The sequence below is a fragment of the Falco punctatus genome (genome assembly GCF_963210335.1).
Source record: "Falco punctatus genome assembly, chromosome: 6".
Lineage (NCBI taxonomy): Eukaryota > Metazoa > Chordata > Aves > Falconiformes > Falconidae > Falco > Falco punctatus.
Window position 1 is genome coordinate 10,207,349 of NC_137585.1, and position 15,104 is coordinate 10,222,452.

Sequence of the window (15,104 nt, forward strand, 5' to 3'; positions counted from 1 at the left end):
ATACTGACCATTAGGAAGACACTGCTGCAGAGACTGAAACCAAACCCATTTATTCCTTCTTCTCACATCATCTTGGGTTAGAAGTTGCCGAAAAATTTTCTCCTGGATAAATAACTGTGATGTCCCCATCAAGAACATGTTCTCAGTGAGTTGGATTTCTTCATTCAAATTATTGAAAATCTCTTCTGCTTGGAGGTTTCTCTAGTAGAGGAATTGTTCGGCACCACAGAAGCAGTGTGCAGGGGTCCCATAAAAGTTTAAATGCTTTGAACTCCCTCCCCGGCACAAGAAGACTTTACTAGTTGACATTTTGTTTGGAAATAAATGAGTTCATGTCATAGTTCGGGCATCTTTCCCCAGGGTTCTTACATATCAGTTTCTCATCATTCTGGAAGAAGATTCAAGTGTTTGTTCTTTTTGTTTTATTGGCATTCATCTTTGTTTATTTATTTTGTATTCTTGAGATGTGTTGCATCTCTGCCGTTTGTATTTCTACTTTTAGCGTAAAAAGCTGTACAAAAAGTCTAGAATGCATCTTAAGATTAGTCTAATTTTTCATGTGACTTTGACTTGAACATTTTCCTGTTTATGTTTATATTGGTATTTCAAAAATGTGCATTACCTGTATTCTTCATGCCTTTTTCCCATCTATAACTCAATAAAATTATGTCCCTATTCTGCAGAACCATATCACATGTGCATAACAGTGATAGCAATTTTTGAATAATGATGACTGATAATCGTAAATGGGTTAATTACGTATATATTTATATCTATATCTAATCTATATCTATCTGTCACAGCCTGAAATTCTTCTGATGTAGGATTTGAGATGGTGAAAAAATTCCCAGTGAGTGGTAAGCTCAGCTCAGGAATACTTCTTCATGAGGCTATTTGGACTTGAAAAGTAGATTTTCCTGTTCCCCGAAGGTGTATGTCCCTTATTTCAATTCTCATAATGGCTAAGTTTAGAACTGGCATTAGCCATGTGAGTCAATGCAGTGTTAGCCATTTCATCAGGGTGCATGTGTCTTTTATGTCACTACCGCTCAGGAATAGATAAATGGCTGCAATATGTCCTTTGTCACAGAATCTGTAAGTGGATTCTTAAGGAATGGTAGCTTAACCTTTCAGAGCCCCCAGTCACTGTGTGATCAAGAAGGGATATAGCCCAGGAAATCTGCCACTGGCCTGGAACAGCAAAGGCTTGGGTTGCATTGAATGGCCTAGCATGGGTGTTCTTTGTGAGAACAGGTACGTTAGATGAGTTCCAAGCATATGGCTCTCACTGGAAGTTAACAGATACTAATTTGAGTACAGTGCCTCTAATTTCTGTGAGGACCCACATCCTGCTGACTTATTCATGGACGCTACATTTGAGGCAGAGCACAGACGAAACCAAAGTCTTCTGATGAATAGCTGTTTAGGGAATGAGCCCAGTGAGCACGAAAGCAGCAGATCCAAGGGTTGGAGGTTGTTTTGCTCCACCATTTGAAGTTAATGCAAAAGAGAAGGCTCTGAGAAGTTTGTGTGAGGAAAGTACTTCCCTGTGCTAGTTTTTGAACTGAATGCTGTAGGACCTGGGTGTGCCTTTTTTCAGAGTCTTGAAGGCAGATTCTCTGCTGGCAGGAACTAGCCTAATTTCTTTGACGTTAGTGGAACTCTTCTGATTTATACCCACTGAAACCCTGAGAGCTTAGCTGCATTTAAATTAAACTTGTTTATATGAAGCACAACCTTTTAAAAGGAATTTGGTTTGGGTTTTTTTTTAATCCTTTCTAGTGAGGAACAGAGTAACTCGACCTGGGGAATCTGTGGGCTGATGCAAGCTGCTTTAGGCCTTTAACTGGTGGACCTTCACCCTTGTCAAGGATATTAAAGATTTTTGATTTTGTTTTGCAGTGAGTATGTCTAATGAGGTGCTCAGTTCTGTGCTTAAGTGTAGCTGTAGCTGACATGAACAGACTGAACACACACATTGAGGTCTGAGGCTTTAATGAGTAGATTTTTGAGTGTCTGGAAATAGGCTTTGATCTTAGAGTGAACTTACCAAACTTCTGTGGGCTATAAACATTCATAGACATTAAATTCCCCCAGAGCAAGAACATGAAACCATCAATGTCTCTTCTGCTTTGTGGAGATTCAGCTTTTCTTGGCATATTTCTTAGAAGATGTTCACTGCTAGGAGAAACTTGAGGCCATTGTACAATAGTAGCTTTTTACTGCTGTAATATTCCTTTGGGTCTCCAGAGTTTAGTGAAGTCAATGGGAAATTTTCTATCAATTTCAATGTGTTGGGAACATATTCTTGCTGCAAGTAAGACTCCATCAGACACAGTTATTTATAAAGCATTCGTAGGGGGAAAGGCTTTCTCATCCTTGTCCATTTAATGCTGTATACCAAGCCTGTGTTCAGGATTTTAAATCATATAAACTGAACAGTGCCCTATTTAAATAGAACGAAGTCTGAACCACTTCATCTGCTACTCTGTAGGGTATTTACCACAGGGAAAGATCAATAGGACCTCCAATGAGATGTCTGAGGCCTGTGAGGGATGACAGTGGTCATGATGACAGGTGACTAGTCTGACTCCGGACTTACCTACATCAAGATATATCTTCCTCACTGTGCTGTTGAACGCATTCATATTTTACTCCTGTTATATCTTGGAGATATAGTATAAACATCTAAACATCTCCAATCAGTAACAAGGTATGTTCATGTAAACAAATGGCTGGGGCTGGCTAATAATTAAGGTTACTAGTTATAGGACATCTTCTTTCACTTAGGTGAACTACCGATGCTGTTTTGCCAAATGCATGTTCATTAATTTTTTCTAACTTCTCCTTGTCATTATTAAAGGATAGAAAGGAAGTTTGACTTGCTGGAGGAACTTGGTTGCTTTCCCAAGTAACTTTTATTAGGTATGGCAAATGGCATTTCTCTTTATTACCTTCCTTGCTCCATCCTTCTGATAAATGTTGCCAGGACAGTCATGGCTTACAGTGTCCCCTGTTCTTACAATCCAAAGATAATGCTTCCCTTTGGAATTTAGTTACTGCTGTAGCTTTTGAGAATTCTGACAAATGTATGGAATTGCAACATACACACAGTAAAAAACCCCCAGGATTTGTGTCTGCTTCTTGTTATGGTGAAGCCAGCAGAGCACAGCCTGGATAATCTTGAAAAAGAAAGTTATCTTAGGGTGCAGCCCTCATTTCAGGAAGTCACCTAAAATTGATTGACTAAGGCGAGGAGGATATGTTCTGATTCTAACATTCCTCCTTAAATATCTGCCATAGGAAGAGATGATTTTGTTCTCCTCTAGTACAGAATTTCTTGTTCAAGGAAGAAATTGGTAAGGGTGTTCAAGCAAAGGGTAATGCCAAAATAGTAACAATGTGAAGAATTATAATCTTAGCTATGTGGGCTGCTCTATTACAGCTAGGCAGATCAATATTTCCATGGTAGACTTGAAAGCTTGTGATGTTGCATGCCAGGACCAAAGCACATAGGTAACTGAACTGGGTTTGTTCACAATGAGGATTAGGAGGTTCTGAGGATGATTTCTGCTTTGGGCTGGGGTGAAAAGCTAAAACAGCAAATACATTCATGATTTAAAAAGCTTATATTTCAGGCTAGGCTAATCAAATCACTTTGATTCTATTTATCAGCTTTTAATTTACAGTAAAAATTCAATTCGGATGAAAATATCTTCAACCTGAAAGAGGGAGTTTGCTTAGAAATTGATTCTGTCCCTAGCCAGCTCCTAGGCCTCTGCTTGGGCTTTGTGCCTATAATTACAGGAAAAAAGTCCAAGGCAGGCAGGAAACACAACAGAAAAGTCTCTGTAATAGTAAGAAAAATGATAGACTGAAATCCATAGAGGTGAATGTGGTGCAAAGACCTGGCTATGATAGGATGTTTAATCACAGGATTCAGATCCATAGACTTGTGTCTCTGCAGCAAAGAAACCTTGTGGAGCACGTGTCCGCAATATGCCCAGCTGGATCGGCTGCCAACACTCTACTGAACACGGAGTTCATTCATTATTATTGCTGAGCTTTTAGGAGGCACGATGAGCAAAATCAACATCAATCTCCAACAGATGGGACTAGAGAAGGGCAGCTGCAGGCATACGGTGCACTACATAAGGCATGCAAGCGCACGTGGAATCCTCTGCCCCCGGAGCTCTGGCATTTCCATTACACAGGCAGAAGGAAAATACAATTATCTGAATTAACTATCACTCCAGAAATCCCTGTACTTTGTGCTGCCCAGTCAGAAAAACAGGCAAGACTCAGGGAACGCTCAGTACAGAGGTGCAATTTGTCACGTGGCAGCAAGGGCAGTGGAGAAAGAGCATATTACTGCCTACATGAGATGAGCAAGGGCATTCCTGCGAGCCTCCTGCCTTTTCTTTTTTGTTCTTGGTATCTCATTTTATTTTTTTACCTTTGGGGCTGAAAAGCTGGTAAATAAGACTACAGCACAGGCACGTAGAAAATAAAATACAGCGGAAACATGTGTAAACAAGATTACTAGGCACAAACAGTGTCTCTTAGCACATGAACTGCACTGTGGGGGATGTACAGCTGGGGCAGACCTTGGGGCATTTTTGCCTGGGTACAGCACAGGCGGGCGGAACATAATGCGGTGCTCTTGCGAAAGCTGCTCTCATCCCTGTTCACTGAGTGCAGACAGACTGAGGGTGGGAAAGAAGCATAAGGAGTTGGATTTGTTTGGGGTGTTTTAATTATTCTTCCCCCCCACCCCAACCCCCTTGAAATCATGTTGGAATTCCACGACTTTAAAAGGATCTCAGCTGTCATTTGGCTGTCTCTTGTGCATGTACCCACATACGCTTTCTAGCTCTGTAGGACATTAGGAGTCACCTTAGGATGAGAAGTCCGATAATGGCCAAACATGTTTTGTTGATGATAGGGAGGGGATACTTTTTGGTGGGTTGTTTGTTGTTGATTGAAAATGCTTGTGGTTGTCAGTACAACCCCTTTCTGGTAACCAGTTAAACCAGTCTGTGTTACCAGTCTGGTAACCTGTCCTTAGTATGGTCTGAAGTGCTGTGAACTCTTATCTTCAAGAGCTCTGCCTGAGGAAGGGTCCACAGGAGAATAAATTTAACTTGTGTTTAAAAACCCAAAACTACATCATTACAAACCCTCCACCTTTCTGCTTGCTGGCAGAGGCTCTGCTCCCTCCCACACAGCCCCAGCTGGAGAGCCTTTACTTGCAGCAAAAGCCACTCTGTGCCAGTCTCTTTCCACTCACTGCTCCCTCTCCCTTCCTCCGTCACAGGTAGCAGCAGCAGCAGCTGCAGCTGCAGCAGCCCTCTCTTCTGGCTCCAGAGGGGTGCCCCGCTTATGTAATTTGTGGAAGGCAAAGGGGGAAAATATTTATTTTGGTGCTAGACGGAGTCAGGATGATCTTCCCAGCTGTGGAGATTAACGGGTCCAGTTCTGCAGTGAGCATCCTACTTCACTTTCAGGTTGGAGTAAAGTCTTGCTCAGGCCCTGGCTGAACCTGTTACACCCATAAAGTCAAGACAGAGGATCCTTGTGCTCATATGCTTCCGGGTTTAAAAATGCCTCTCAGGCTGTAGTTGAACCTGGAGTTTTGAGTTAAACTAAATTAATGGGTTGCGAGGAGGATGGCCATGTGGGAACCTTTTTGCATGTGACTGGTAAAATCTGATCTGCTTCGGCAGTGGAAGGATCAGTGCTGCTGCAGAGGGGTCCTTTAGTGAGAACAGCCCCTTATGCCCCTCTATGTCAGCCAGGGGAAGGAGGGACTATCTTACTGAACCATGCTGAGTCCTGGCTTAGTCAATGGCCCTTAGCGTCTATCCACAGTGAGTAAAGCTTAAATTAGCTTTTGGGAAGAAAAGGGGGTAGAAGGCAGGAATCAATTTTCCTCTGGTAACTGGGGTCTGCCCCATTCCTGCCCATCAGTGAAATGCATGCTAGTGGGAGAGTTAGAAACAGATGTGTGCTCCGCTAATTAATGAAGTGTGAGTGGCTGCTTCCCTTCTTGCTTAGGAAGCACAGCCCAGTGCTTGCTTCTGTGCCATTCTCCAGCCTGAATGGTGACTCTGAAGGTCCAGTAAGGATGCTAGAGAAGGAGCATCAAGGAGTGAGGAATATGCTGAGCAGCCTTCGGGAATTGAAGGGTTGGCAGCAGCTTCAGTGCTATTTATATGTAGCTAAGATCTGTTTTATAAATGGATCACAGCTATCATTCCTCAGCTGCACACAGGTTACAGACCTCTGGAAGGATAACCGGTAACTGGGATTAACTTAAACAAGGTCACTCACTGAAAGAAGAAATGCAAAATAACATTTTAAGAAGAGCATGTTCCTAAAATGTAAAAAAGATGGAAAGCTGACCAAACTGCCAGCAATCTCTTATTTACTTTTCTGTGAATTCACCATAGTACTTAGAAACCTGGTTTTCTTCACATATTTTTGTGATTCAGCTTTTTGTAGAGCTGGAGGTTAAGGTGGCTTATTAACATGGATTGTAGGGTAACTGTGCAGCAGGAGAGTTATTGTAGCCATTTTGAGAGAGCTTTAAGGTTTTTGAAGTTGACCAGATATGAGTAACAAAAAAAGACCCATGTGACTTAGGTTGGTAGGGGCATCTCATGGCTATTGAGTTACAAATGGAAGCTCGCTCAAGCTTTACAATCATCTACAAGAGTTTGGAGCTGAGATATCCATATAAGCAACCCATCAGAGAGTCACAAAGAAGAGTGGGGAGAAAAAAAAAATGATCCCATCTGTCAGTGGAGAATTCTCACACGACCACCTGATTATGCTGTTTGATAGAATTCATTACCCTGATAACCCATGAGTTTCTTTCAACTTTTTATCTCATTTTCTCTTTACAGCTCAGGCTGAAAGGCAAATAGTATGTAAGAGCAAACCCTTTCCTATCTGATTACAGAAAGAATTGCCTTTGTTCAGCGGTGCATTACGAGAAAGGCATACTAGAGTACAAAACTCTCCCATCAGAGCTCTCTATCCTACTGTGCATACTTGGGCCCCACTGGCATTGCCTGGCCATGCAGGCGGAGAATCCCCAGGCCCAGCACCCCACCCAGGGGAGCTTCTGGGTTGTTTTGGCTTTGCTTGATTTTTCCATGCCCTTCATGTTTCATCAGTGTGACAAAAAAGGAGTCTGCTCCCTGCATGTATTTGTTACACCCACATAGAGGAAAGAATAAAGATCTTTAAATGTTGAGGAACTTATTTTTCTGCTTAGCTTTTCCCAGCCTGCTTTGCCAATCTGCCACTCCTATGTCAGCATCCTTTTGAAATCTCTACAAATAAAGCCCATACTGAAAATCTTCAAAGTACAAATAACTATAAAGATAATGAGTCTAACAGTTCATAGCTGACCAAAGTTTTCTTCACCTAAATTGAGGATTTGTTAGGCAAGATTTGGCATCTTGGAAGAACAAACTCTAATTTTACCTGTGGGTTTTTTTGGGGGGTTGGTTTTTTTTGTTTGTTTTTGGTTTTTTTTAAAGTATGTTTAAAGCATTTTAATGCATCAGGATGCAGTTCACAACACATATATAGAGGCAACTTTTATCACTTACTGTTGAACATCTACCAGGTTTCCTGTGTGGAATGTGAACAAGAGCTGATGGGAAGAAGAAAGGGACAGCAGACAACAGTTAATGCTAGTTCTTAAAATTAGCAATCCAGGTTAGTGCAGCTAAATAGATGTGACAGCTAAAACTCTGACTTCCCTGTATGAATTGAGTATCTTGCCTTCCACTGAGATAACTCTTACCTTATAGTGGTGTACGTCCTGAACAACTCCATGGTGGGCATTGCCATTATCTAGATTTGGACTGGTGCAAATAAGAAGAAATTCCTCCTCGCTTTAGTCATGAAATAAGGAGTTTTCAAGGATAAAATCTAGCTAACTATTTCCTAACCCACCCTCCAAAAAATGAAACTCGGGCCTGAAAAGGTCTTTACACTTGTGGTCGTCTAGTTTAGAGAATGATCATTTTTATTATGGTTCTTATAGTGTTCAGGGTAGGCACAAGGGAAAATCTTTCTAAAGTCATCTTCTTGAGAGCTATACTTCACGTAAAAGCAGAAACACATGGAAGAGTGTGGATGGGATATGGGATAATTATAGATTCTTTTGCCAAGACTGAAGGCCAAGAAGTTTGGATGGCTGATAAGTAGGTGAATCAAGTGAAAATGAGGTAAGAATATTCTCTTTTTCTCCCAGTGGACACAGAGGCATGGCAGATCTATTTTGAAGAGGGTGCTTTGATTAAACTGAAGCTATTTTCAGGCTACACAACACCTCCATTTCTCCATGTAGAAACAAGCACCAAAGATAGCATGATCCATCTTAGCAATAAATGTACCACATTCCTAAAGGGATAGGTTACTCTAGAGACTGCTAACAGCCTTAGAAAGAAGGTATGAAAGTCTTGGTTAAAGAGGGCTTATAGAAGGTTGTACAGTGGGGAGGAAAGTCATAGGGAATAACTTTTTTTTTTAAAAAAAAGTAATTGAAGCCTCAAAAATTCAGTTAAAGGAACTTCACTGCATCATGGCTGTCTCCCATAGAGAGTAGTCAAGTACTCAACCTGTGGATTTTATAGATGTTTAATACCGCAGTTCACACATGATGTTATAAAGCCAAATTCATTACTTCTCTCAGCTTGTTAAGGGAAAAATAGTGTGGGTGCCTTGAAAGCCAAGAAGCAGACTGTGGTATCAGCCTCACCTTTTCCCGTATTGATACCAACAGTGTAGACCAGTTCTTACTGAGGAAAGTATCATAGAATCACGGACCTGTTGGCTGGATAGCTCCTCTGGAGGTCCTGAGTTTGGCTTCAGAGCAGGACTCCTTGCAGTGCCAGATTAGATCAGCTGCAGCTGCTTCCACCCAAGTCTTGAAAACTTCCAAGGGTGGAGTTTCAACCACTTTTTCTGGGTCACCTGCTCCAGGGCTGCACTAGCTCTTGGTGAAACAATTCTTAATGAAGAGTTTGAATCTCCCAATATCTAGGTAGGTATGAGGTGCAGTGAAAATCACACTGGATTTCTGTTTGATCCTCTGGTTTAAGGTTGCTATTTCAAACCCTGCAAAGTTCACAGATTTCCATAGCATCACTCTATTTCAAACTGATTTCACACCATACTGCCATAGTAGTTACTTTTGTCATGAGATGCTCTGATTCAGACAGTATTATGGTCTGTCTGCTTTGTGCTTAAAGTGTGGCTCAGCTGGTTGCAGAACAATGCATGCTAAAGAAGTGGAAAGTGGGAAAATTTTCACCAACTAGTATTCCAAAGCCAATCTCCTCAACATAAGTTTTGGAAAAAAAAAGCCTGATGTTCAAGTCACCTTGGTCTTTGTGGTTATTAGGGAAAGCGTTTCTTACAAAGGTCTTCCCATGTCAAAGGCAGACACAGAAGTGTTCATTCATTGGCTTGCATGTTTTGAATGAACCATCTGTAACCTGTTTCAAACACAATAGCTTGTGTCAATGAACAAGTGCTCAGTAGAGCTGCAGCATGCACGGTGCCTGCCTACTGAAAGGGCTTCTTGCGCAGGTGTTGGTACCTATTTACACGAGTGCACGTCAGCTACCTGGTGCACACTGTCTTGGAATCCTACATCTGCAACAGTAGCCTCCTGGCTTTTAAAATCGGGCAGCCAACAAGAGCTAACAGAGTTGCATACCCAGTGTCGGGATTTATTGCAACAGACTGTGTTAGGAGAAAAGTTATAGCTAATGAACTGATCTCAGTGAATTAAAAGTCTGATGCTGACACTATTATCTTTCTTTCGTAGGGTCAATTGGTTTCATCAGCGCTTTTCTTCCAGTAAAATGCCTGAGTACAAGTGATATTAGTATCTCCAAACTGGATTCTGCTGATATCTCAAGTGGAAAAGCCATAAGACGTACAGGAAATTTTCATAAATCTATTGTCTCAAGTAGCCATGTTATTGAGAGCATTTTTCATGACATTTCCTGAAAGAAATTTCAAAAAGCAGCTCCACTCAAGGGCCATATTACCAATGTAACCGCTTTGTAGAAGAGTCTAGAAATAGTGTAAAGATGACAGCTCCCTTCCAACATAAATTTCTGATCATGAGGCTCACAACAGTGTGTGTGACTTAAACCACAAACTGTTTCAGAAAGACTTTTGTTTTTTTCCTGATGTGAACTGATGCATAGTAGTAGTGCATAGACGGTCACTTTTTGTATCACTTCAGAAATTCGTACTTCTCATGTTTTGATTTTTCCCCCTAGAACAGAAGTAAAAATACTTAATGAAAGGACTTGAAAATTTTGAAAGCTCACACTGAAATGTTTTATAAACTAGCAATTATTTTCATAACTGAAATGAGACAGTGCCATGAACAGAATATGTATGAAATTATGGTTACACTTAAATAATCTTACTTGTATTGTGTCATACACATCAGATAAGAAGGTGAAACAAAACTTTGCTGTTAAGTTGGATGAAACATCTTCATTCACCCAAACCATATTATCCAGCAGAATGTTGTTCTAATTTTTTCCACTAGCTCCTTTTCCACTCAAAATTGCATGAGACATCTCCCATTTGCCAGGAAATTAAAGACTGAGAAAACTATGGTGATGATCATGACAGAAACTGGGGGTAAATAAGGTCTGCATTTATTCTACTGTGGAAGATGATCTGGTCTGATGTGTGGTCAGCTTTCTGTGGCTTACATCCAGGATCCCCATCAGCCTGTTTGTAGGATTTACTCTGTCCCTGTAGTCTCAAACACATCCAGCAATTCATTGGAAATGATAGAAAAACAGGGCCTGCCCTGAACGTGCTGATCTAACTCTGTGCTGGAACAGTGATGTGAAAGTATTAAGAAGAATCTGTGAAGAGAATAGTCTCGTATTTCTTATCTCTGTTCTGGGAATAACATCATTCCCTTCCAGTGGTACAGTTCCCCAGATACCCCTAAATTAGAGGGAATAAAGATCCCATATCTCAATGTATGTTTGTCAATGCAATAATGTAAGAAAGAAAAATATGAAACAGCTGAGGCTTGTGGTACAGTTAAGAATAATGAATAGGATTAAAAAAATACTAGCCCTACTGAGGTAACAGCTCTGGTGTGCTTCACCCTAGTATTACAGCCCTTGGGTTTGTTTCTATATTGCCAGAAAGCTTAATGGGGGATAAGGTTTCTATCAGTACTTGGAATTGTATTTTGATATTTCAGATACCGCAGAACATAACTCAGGGAAATAATACAATTTCCTTTAAGTAGCATTGATCCAATTTGGACCTTAAGTTATTTTGAGCTCTAAAAAGTCAAAAGAATTATCTTGGTCACAAAATAAGGAACAGAAATGCCTTTAGTATATGTAGATTAAGATAAAATTGAGTGATTGCATCTCATTCTCTTATGCAGATTAAGGTAAGAACAGTCTGGCACCAGCACAGTGTTCTGATAGTGAACATTGTTTATGCAGACACTCCTGCATGCAAAAGCTCCGGCCTTTGCAAAAAACAGGTCTTTGAGCTTTGGTAAATTAGGTAAGATCTTCTGCCCTAACCTTTCTTAATGTCCTTCAAAAGTTTTTGGTTTTTTCCCCCTTTTGTTTGTAGTTATCCTTTCTTCTTAAAACATATGGAAAAACATCTGTTTCCCTGTCTGTCTGGATTGCTCTTTATTTACTCATTGTATTTCGTGCTTAGATGTGAGAATAATTTTTGTAGCTAATGCTGTGAAACAGATTGAATGATTATGGTTCCCTACAAATATCTGGTTATCAAGGTGGTCCAACAACAATTATTTTTTCACATGGGATTAAATTTAATTCGTTTTCCACCCTAACACCTACCTGACAGTATGCAAATACAAAATGAGTGTGAAAGACCACAGAGTTGCAACCAGTCCATGTAAGTGCCAATAAATGCACAAAGGAAGGACCAGTGGAAAAACCTCTCCCTTCTCTTTATTTGTCACACTTAGAGAAGTTTAAGGGCTTGTCTTCAGAGAAGTTAATCCGGGTCACATCAGGTGAGTGGGAGAAGATTCTAGGCCAAAGAGATGGAACTGATCACAACATGAAGAAAACTTGACCTGACAAAACCAAAATCTGCCCTTACATTAGCTGCGGGATCGGTGACCTCAGTGGCTCTTTCCCCTTTCTCTCCAGTGATTTGCTTCATGCACCATGAAATGTGCATTACTCTGACAGCCAGCAGAGCACTGAAAGATAGAAAATGAATATTACACATGTGAAGTTCTTGACTCATTGATTTGATCTGTCAAAGGAGATGTTTTCTCATGTATGTTGTTCTTTAAACTCAAACCCCATGAAATGAAAACTCTGAGACAAAATGAGATCTGTTTAGATCCCTAATCAGCCCTCTAATTTCTGATTCCTTTCCTTTCTGTCTTGTCCACTGTCCTCTGCTCACAGAACACTATTAACCAGAAGTCAAATGGTTGAAACAGCTCAAAGCATTCGGTGTTTGCAATAGAAACTTTGCTTCTGATCACTTGCAGTCAATTCTGTTTGCAACTTGTCTTGCTTGAAGATAAAAGATTTTTCTAAAAGCAGCTGCCTGGCTAAGAACAGAACACAGAGAGCTGAAATTCCATGGATTAAATTGGATTTTCCCATGCAAGAGCATGTATAAAGTGAGATACATGCCATTCTGTTTACTCCTCTATAGAGTCCAGCGAAGACAGCTTCAAAAGCTTGCAGATAGCTCACATACCAGGAGAAGTTACTTCTCAGTGATGAATCCATACTAAATTTATCTTAATTCCAGAGCAGCAGTTTATAGTGCTATAGTTTATAGCAGTTTATATTTTAAAAAATAACCTTATTTCCTTGCCTTCTGAGTTGCAAGTTTCACTTGGGAAACTTCTCTCAACAGCTTTGGGCTTTTTTTCTCTTTCAAGTAAAATCACGAGCTGCTGAAAGGTCCCAATTTAAATTCTGTGGGACAGCAGGGCCCCCCAAATGGTCTCTGCAGAAATGGCTCTTGGCAAAGGCCACATGCCTGCTGGTTTATTTTATTTCCTCTGCGAGGGTGAAATTCCCACTGCAATGACAGCCATGGGCTGGAGAGGGAAGATACTATATAGTCCTGGAAGACAAATAGTCAAAACATTAATAAGCTTAATCTTGAAGTGATAAGAGGGAATATAGAACTTAATGGGTACACGAGGCAGACAGGTAGGAGTGCAAGCTGTGGGGTACAATGAGAAAGGCAGACAAAAAGAAGAGTATGGGGGACATTGTCTTCTGCTCTCTGAAAGACCAGTGGATGCCACCAAAAGGAAATCTGCCTGGGTACGGGCTATAAAAAATAATTAGGATTTAGTCATAGTCAGATAACATCATTTCCTTCTGGAATGACTGCTCTGAAGCATTTTCATTCCCCAGTGAAAGAGTTGTAAAATACATGAAGGATTCTAATCGTAGAGGTTTCACATTATTCTCAGACTGTTAAACTGAGTATCAGACTGAGTATGCAACTGAGCTGATAACTTTCTTATATGCTGTTTCAGGGGTGGCTTTTTTGTTATTTTAAATAGTTGTCAAATATATCTTGTAAAATGGGCACTCCACTCAGTAGTAATAGTTGGAATGCAAAATGTCTCTTATTTTCCTCCAATTTCTCCTCTGAGACTTAAGCCTGGAATCAGATCACACTAAGTGGACCTTGTTGGCCCATGTAGGCTCACATTGTTCCCTCTTCCTCCAGGTCCACTGACTGATGGATTTTGAAGCAGGTGCCAAGAATATGTCACATATAGGTCAAAGGTATTCATTTTCAGATATGTGATGTTTCAATATTGTAGAGCAGTTTTGGTGATTCTAGAATACTAGCAAACTTGGTTTTAATAGCAATTTTTTAAATAAATGGTTTATTAAATAGATATTGTCAATAGCTTTTCCCTGAAAATAAAGAATAGGGATTCTTTCATTTCTTCTGAAGACTCAAAGAAGAACCTGTAGGTTTTAGGGATGTGGGTAGATTTCATACAGATGTCCATTCTGATATGTAGGTCTGTCCAACTCATGTCTGAGCTGAGTGGGAGTTTTTGAACATCACGGTAGGAAACGTACCTATATAGTGCAAGTAAATGCCAACACACCATCCAGTAGAGTATGTGCCAAATACATTGGTTACATGATGTCAGTAGGTACGTGGTTAAAGATTGCCACCTCTAGTGTATGTTTTGGTCTATACGATACTGCAGAACAAAGAAAAAATATGCATAAAGTTGATGTAAGGAGTGCAGTGGAAATGCAATTGTTTCAAATCCTGTTCCCAGCTCTGTAGTGACAGAAAGTATTTCTTTGTTGCAGTCCTGAATAGTGAACTTTGAGTAAAAGGAGAGGAACTGCAGATTTGTGTACAAGCACTTCCTTCTTGAGAAAACTACTCCATCCCTGAGATATGCAGCTGAGTAAGCTAAGGTGAAAGTCATGAGACAGCTTAATCAAGAGAAACAGAGACAGCAGAAGGCATGCAAGCAATCTGGGGAGCCACACTGGAATTCAAGGTAAACTTTGCAGGTCTGGACAAAAAGACCAAAAAACCTGGGATTTAATTCAGCAAGGAAACGTGTGTGTGGACTTAAACTCCTATAGTTGCCAATTTTAATGTAAATGCAATCTGGGAAATGATTGGTGAAACAAAGTTTCTGTAGAAAAGGGCCAAAGAGTTACACTGCGGTGCAAATTGACCATGAATCTGCAAAATCATAATACAATGGAAAAAATCTAAAGTTACCCTGGGATGTATAAATAGCTATGTTGAATGAAATATCCTTGAAATAATCCTTCCTTTGTACTGAGCATAAACATGATCTTGGCTGGCACACTGTCTCCAGGCCAAGGAAAATGAGCACAGATTGGTGGAAGTCCCCATGTGAGCAACAAGAGGGAGGCTCAGAAAACATGCCTTCTGGGCAAGAAAGAGCTGGGTTTGCTTACACTGGAGAGCAGAAGTGTGAGGAGAGTTTTGATGTCAGGCAAAGAGGATGATATTGTTTTGGGACATTTTGGAATCACGATGGATGC

General features: G+C 40.5%; 1 protein-coding gene across 7 annotated transcripts in view; it reads left to right on the forward strand.

The window, feature by feature from the left end:
* Positions 1-15,104, forward strand: part of LOC308065362 (potassium voltage-gated channel subfamily A member 5-like) — a 71,263-nt gene that overhangs the window by 28,674 nt on the left and 27,485 nt on the right. For all 7 annotated transcript variants that reach the window (XM_080391225.1, XM_080391224.1, XM_080391228.1 and 4 more), the window contains one exon: positions 1-15,104. This exon is cut by the window's right edge and continues 27,485 nt beyond it. The gene's annotated coding sequence lies outside the window, so the exon portion shown is untranslated.